Below are 7307 nucleotides of genomic sequence, written 5' to 3'. Positions count from 1 at the left end.
CGGGTGAATAAGTGATCTAATCCTTCTCCAGGACGCCTTCAAAGCACTTCAATGACTGGAACCTAATATGTTAGGTAAAAGGAAGAAAGGGTGTTAGTACGCCACTTGTACTAAGTATGAGACTATATTCCCACATACTTCGAAATCTTGCTAAACAAAGGGACAATTCATAAAGTATGCATTTTTCATTTAAAAACCCTTTGCACATCCAACAAGACCATACCACTCAATAATGCGTTTTAATTAAGTCATAGGCATGTTCAACACAAGACCAACAACGTAAAAACTAGTCAAGTCAACATGTTTATCATATAATTGAATACATATTAAACTAACTCTAACATCAAGTCATATTAACAACAAGAGTGTATTTCAATATAACAATAGCAAGACAATTACCCATGAACAGCAATGAAGTCAACAAGTGAAATGACCAAGCAAAGACCCATAACCTTACTCAATAAAGTAACCTAACAAGAATCATGACTAACATCCTACTTCACATAACATGGCATTTAGGTGTACATATCATCTACTTTAACCATATAAATCAACACATATTCATAAGTGAATTAACCCACATATAATATCAACAATGTGCAAGTCCATCATATATATTTCATATATATCATAAGCATAATCATACATAAGAACACATTCGCCTAAGACTCCCCTCAAGGCAAACTAGTCAATGCTTAGATAGAGTCTCATACCCCTACCTAGACTAAGCTAGACCCCTTAAGAAATCTTATTTAGACTTCAATCCTTTAGTTCATTTTAAATTTGGGAACAACTTAACCTAAACGACATAGACCACATGAGCTAATATGGAATTCGGTGTCATAAAACCCTACACTGAAGGAAGGTGGTCTACTTGTCAAGGTAATACAAAAACATAAAACATATATACTATGTGAATCCACTAGCTAGTATTCCTATGAGGGAAACATTTTTCAAAAACTAGTAGATATATTTGCAACCCTTTTATGCTACATGCATTGCAGTCTCCAATCTCAAGAGTACATTAGTGATCCAACCTTCCCTATGTGGGAAGGGACACTCCTCATTCTACTCCACTCGGTGGTAAGATACACTCCTTTTTTGAAATATCTTTAAGCCTTTATTATCAATCATAGCTTAGTTTAGGTAATAGGGTCTACCCCTTGTGTAATCAATATCATGAATAGCTCAATAAGAATTGCATGAGTGTAAACCCTTTCATTACAATTCATAATAGGTGAGGTTAGCATCTTAACATCTTTATATCATGATAAGGCTCAAAGGTAAATCATTCACCCTATTTATAACATATACATCATAAGTCAACACCTCACAATTCATAATACATGCATTTCAATAAAAAATTATACCACCCTATCAATTCTAATACAAGGCATACTCAAATACCACATCATTACTCAATCACAATTAACCAGAATTTGATGAAAAAGGTATAGATCATAAGACTTACCAAGTCTCATTCATAGTTCATCATCAAGGTCTTACCATAAACCCTTAATTCGACTCAGTTTAGGTATACATCATCATAAGTTAATTATAAACATGACAACAAGGCTAGAAGAATCAGTACATCACAATTCAATACTAGATCATAGCTTAAGATAAGATACTTAGGTCAATTCACTACCTAACATACATGATCTTCCCAAGAACTAGTATTAAAGACGACAAATAATTCTAATTTTTTCATGATTAATGTTACAGCATAATTTAATACCAATTCAACCAACAACCAAGTCAATTGAACCAATTTCAACTTAATTCATGTCAATATCAAACCTAGGGCTAAGGGTTAAGGGTCATCTCTTACAAACTAAACCAAAAAATAAAAATATATAAAAATTAAGTTTGAAAACATGTTAATATATTCATATTATCCAATAGAAAACATAAACAAACCAATTCATAACATAATTTTTGAGATTGAGAAGAACCCACATGAAAACCAAACTTCTTAAAATAGTTTGAAGGAACCCTTTGAGGAAACAGGTCTCAAAGGTAAGTTAGATCTCATACCTCAATTTTTGATGAAGAATTGATAGTGAAATTTTCCCTTTAAAGCACCGAATCCCTCCCCTATATTGTCTTCATTGGTGTCTTCCAATAGAGAGAGAAAGAAGAGAGAAATAAGCATGTTTTGGTTTTGAGAGTTGTAATTAGACTAATGGGGTTGGGGTATTTTATCGGGGGTTAATTAAGTTTATTAATCATACTTTATCCATAACTAACCACAAAACCTACTAATCAATCAGTTTTGACTAACTAAAAAATGTCAGGATTTACAGGCCTCATCAACAAGATCATGATCAGCTGATCGTTGTTCAGTCGACGAACCAGCCCTCCTCCATGCTGCACATCCGTGGTTCTTGTCAGAGACTTGTGCAGGCAAGTGCTCCAACAATTTGCCTAAGTGTTGGTCGACTATTGGCAACAATGCCTCATCGATCCACACATGGATCGTCGAATGCATCTCGTGGTTATAAACTGCCTTGGCAGTGTTTACTCAAACGTTCAAGGGTCTTTCTCAGGAGCTCTTGGTTGGTGCTGGAGGAGTAGAACCCGGACGTTTCAACCACGAATGTACTTAAACATATGTTAACCATCCTTCCACCAATTTTCATTGATTTCCGACTCCTACAATCTAGTCAAATAGGCTAAGGCACGGTAGTATCTCCATGAGCTAGTTTTTCAAACGTCATGGATTATCTTGGACATTTTGCTTTCTAGACTTTCTTAATGGCCTATATTCATTAAAGTAGGCCTTAAAACAGTGTGTAGACCTCATAACACTTATATTAGGATTTATGATACGTCTTGAATTTTCTTGAAATGTTACAATTAGATATATAAATGAGACTGGGTAAGATCACCCTCTCATAAACGGTCCAGGTTTTTGATATTGTACTTTATTTTGAGGTAATTTGTATCCTTGAAGGGCAACACAAAAAGTGTGGTTGCTCGATCAAGTTCATAAATACATCATCGAGAAATGGTTGTACAAAGTCGTAGGCTAGTTTGGATTAGAGAAATAAAATTACGAAAAATCGACCAAATGGAGATTGAATGTCATATACCCCTTATGAGAAAGAAACTAGTGGATTTTATGAGGGACCATTCTATTAAATAAAAATCATTTCACGATTTTACCCGCCCCCGATCTTTTTTTGCACAATTTCTATTTCCACTGGATCCTAACATCCTACATCCTCTTTAATCATGATATACATTATATAGTTAAATATCATTTTAAAAAAAACAATAGCGGAAACCCTTGATTCAAATATAACATAAACCAGCAGCGACATGAACACAAAAATTGACAAAAGAACTATATTAGAGCACATGCATGACATCTTTATCGGTGCCCATTAGAATTAATTATCTTTTAATTCACTAAAAAATTAAACATAAAATAGAGGAGGCAAAAGAGGGAAGTGAAGAACCTTTACCTTCTAATTGTCTATCAACGTTTCCGTTGTTCTCTATCCATTGCTAAATCGTCGTAGATTCCTAGAAGAATGAGACTTGCGCCACTAAGGGGAAGAGTGGAGAACAACAGTTCTGACAAATAGTGAATAGAGTTATATTTAGTGTGAAAGCGTTTTTGCATTTATTTGGTGCATGAAATCTGAACTAACTCACACTCGAAAGACGTACAAATTTTTCAATGTTTTCGCTTAAAATGTTTGAAAATTTCATTAATATAAAATAAAAGATTTTAATAAAATAATTGTTTGTATAATAAGTAGTATTTGTTTACCTAGAACTAGTTAATGATACAGGTAACAACAATTGATTATAATAAAATTATTGTATGTATGTATAATATATTAATATCATATTGTATATCGTTATTGTACGAATAGTATAGATTCTTGTCTAGGCGATGCATAACTATATATTAGAGATTTACATTGTTGATACAATAAAGTATGCTTTTAAAGCTCAACCATTCAAATCTCCCTAAATAGTTTCAAAATTTGAATATTACACTCGATGTATTGATTCCTTTTTTATATTATTCATGTTTGTGGCAAATCTAACTAGTAATTTTTTATTTTTTGCTAATTATGCAAGATATGAGAATTTTGAAATAATGGTTGCAAAATTTTTCTGGAGTTATATTTCGTGATAATCAATTTGTGTATATTTCATTTATAGATGCTCATTCCTTCAAAAAGGTTAGGTATCACCAAACAAGTAAAAACTATCATTATTTTTACATGTTCTGTACAGGACAACCAAAGAGTTCTATGGAACAATTCATCTTTATAGCCACCTATATAATCTGAAGAACCTTTTATAAGACGTAATAAGATACATATTTGAAAGGGTTAAAGGAATCACGTAAAAGGTTTGGGGAGGGGGGGTAAAAGTTGGGCTAAATTAAGTTAGTACTTAGTACAATAATCGAATAGTCATTTTGAGCAGTAAGCTAACAATTTGGCCAATTTGATTAGTAAACACAATCGAATGACCAATTCTTTAAACTTCCCTATTTTCATGTTTGGTTGTAGCAAAATTAGCAAATTATGACCCATTTTATTTTTCTCATACTAAGGTCGATTATTTATTTGTTTATTTATTAGCTGTCAAATTTGATATTCCATCAAAGTATTGGACCAATATATACTCCAACGTTTAGACTAATTCATGAAAATATCATTTTTTTAATTTAACATATAATGTATAATCATAATAACAAAAAATTATATGATTAAAAGGTAGTAAAAATTACAAAAAACAAATAAGCAACTAAAATGTAGCAGAAATTGGTTGAATTGACTCTATTAATCATAATACACACACAAACATACTTCACATTCACATCATACTTCAATTTGACACCCCATTTTATTTCAACACAAATAAACATTGGAAAAATTTGACAAAATGTCATTTTTTCTAAATTTAACCATAAAATAACTTAATTTTCACTAATTACATAAAATGATCATTTTCCTGAGTCATTAATGACTTAAAACTTTCTTCTTTTTCTCTTCCTCCTTGTTCTCCCTTCCTTTTTTATTTATTTGTCGCTTTCCTTCTTCCTTCAATTATCCTCCTATTTTTTTTCATCATCTTATTGCTTTCCTTATTTCATATACAAATCTCGTTTAATGCTCGATTTTAAAAATTTATGTACTATAAACATCTACCTTTTCTAATGAATAATTCATAATTAAAATTTTAGTTTATTTTTATCCTTCGTTCATTTGCGCACTATCTAACAAGAAGATTCCTATGTTTCATAATATTTAGATAATAAATAATGTACTGTAATCATGAGAAAAATTATTTTTCCAGGACCATCTCCTGAAGAAGTTCTAAACTGCGAATGTTCTGCAAGAACAAATATCATATTCAACGCGTAGCCAAAAATTCTAGGGAGAGTTTATCAATTAGTAGAGCTGGGCGTGGAAAGCAAGTTCTCTTTGTAGATCACACCTGAAACAAAAAGGCAAGGATCTTAACACCATTTTTTTCAAAGAACATGGATCAGACATGGATGAAACATGAAGTGTTAACTGGAGTGAGAGACCTTAAATCATAACAATTTAAAATAGTTAATATAAAGTAAACTAGAGAAAGAAATTATTTAACCTTATATCCTCAAGGAAAATAACCTTATATTGACCCTTGATGTAAATTACAAGCTTGAAAGCTAACATGTAAGGACCAGTGTCACAATTCATATTTCAATCCATCTTATAATTGTCAAGTGCTCTTGCACTGCACGAGATTCGCATTCTACAGCAAGCAACTGACCTTTTCCAAGATTTGTCGGAAGCATGCTAAGGATAGGTAACACAAGTATTTACATCCACATTGCCAAGGATGTTCTTAAATTGAGTCGTTTTAAATAAAGGTATAAAAACATCAACCTGCTAATCTTATGGTGAAACAGTCCAAGAAGTATAACCACACCATGTATGTCATGAGCATATATGAGTCACATCTGTTAATGTTTTTGTGTTCAGAGCAACTTGTGCACAACAGCAGCTGCACTGTCTTTCTTTCCTCAAACATCTTCATAACTACTTCTGTATCATAGCCTAGGTTGCAAAAAGAATCAAGACCGGTATAAACTGCATCCATGAGCATTTTACATTTTAAAATTTTAGAGAATCATTTAATATATCTTTAAAGAAGTGAAAACAGTCTCGAAAGAAGTAAAAACGGTCTATTGAGAATGAGGTACTACTCTACTACAAGTTACTACATGATCTCAAATTTCCCATGCAATCATCATATTGTGGCTGACCTCTCCCCTCTTGCCAGAAACTGTGGCTGAATAAACGGCTACAGTAGATTATACAGTGAGAACAAAACTAAATAATGTAGTAGTTGTATGTAATACATCCAAACAAAAGGTAGTAGCGATATGTAATATACAGTTTACTTAATTTACAAAAAGTAGCATTGAGGGAGAAGTATGTAGGCAGTGTACTGACTGCCTTTTTTATTCAAATGCATTCTATATAGAATTAAAATCATCTTGCATTTTATGCCAAAAAGTTAACAAAAGTTCAATGGAATTCACAAGGTCCTTTGGAGTTAAAATAATATGATACATCTGTTTTGCAGCTCGTGAAGGGAGAGTAAGATAAGCTATGTGCTTTTACTAAACTAGTTAAGGTTCATTTCTTGTTATCAAGGATAAGGAAGAAAACCTAGAGTCTTCTAATAATTTGCTTGTCATAACTTGCGACAATCTCCGATTCTCCACTATAAGAAGAAAAAATGGAAAGAATAGATTTTTCATAACATTTTTTTGATAAAGTATTTTCAGCACATTTATGCGAAGAAGTCTTTATTATTATTATTATTATTATTATTATTATTATTATTATTACTATTATTATTATTATTATTATTATTATTATTATTATTATTATATTAGCATATGTAGTTTTAACTGAGACAAGATTTGGAGGATAAAATCTATATTTTAAAAAGAGTACAATGAAATAAATAATGTAGAGAGTAGTATAACTGTGGCAACTCAATATTCCGAGAAATCTAAATATGGTAACTGGATATTCAGATTCTAGAAAATCTATATTATCTATATTTATTGTATGAATATGATTCTGTAGCACTTCGATCCCTCTCAAGCTAGTGCATAGATATTCGGCATTCCACGCTTGTTAGATAGATAATTAAATCGAGTATCATTCAACACTTCTGTGAAAAAATAAACTAGTTTTTCTCTTGTCTTTGCATAAATAGTAGAAATTACATTTTCCTGAATCTTCTCATGAATAAAATGACAGTCGACCTCA

Source organism: Solanum lycopersicum, chromosome 11 (assembly GCF_036512215.1).
Source record: "Solanum lycopersicum chromosome 11, SLM_r2.1".
Taxonomy (NCBI): domain Eukaryota; kingdom Viridiplantae; phylum Streptophyta; class Magnoliopsida; order Solanales; family Solanaceae; genus Solanum; species Solanum lycopersicum.
The sequence above is the reverse complement of the archived record's forward strand: the minus strand, read 5'-3'. Positions refer to the sequence as shown.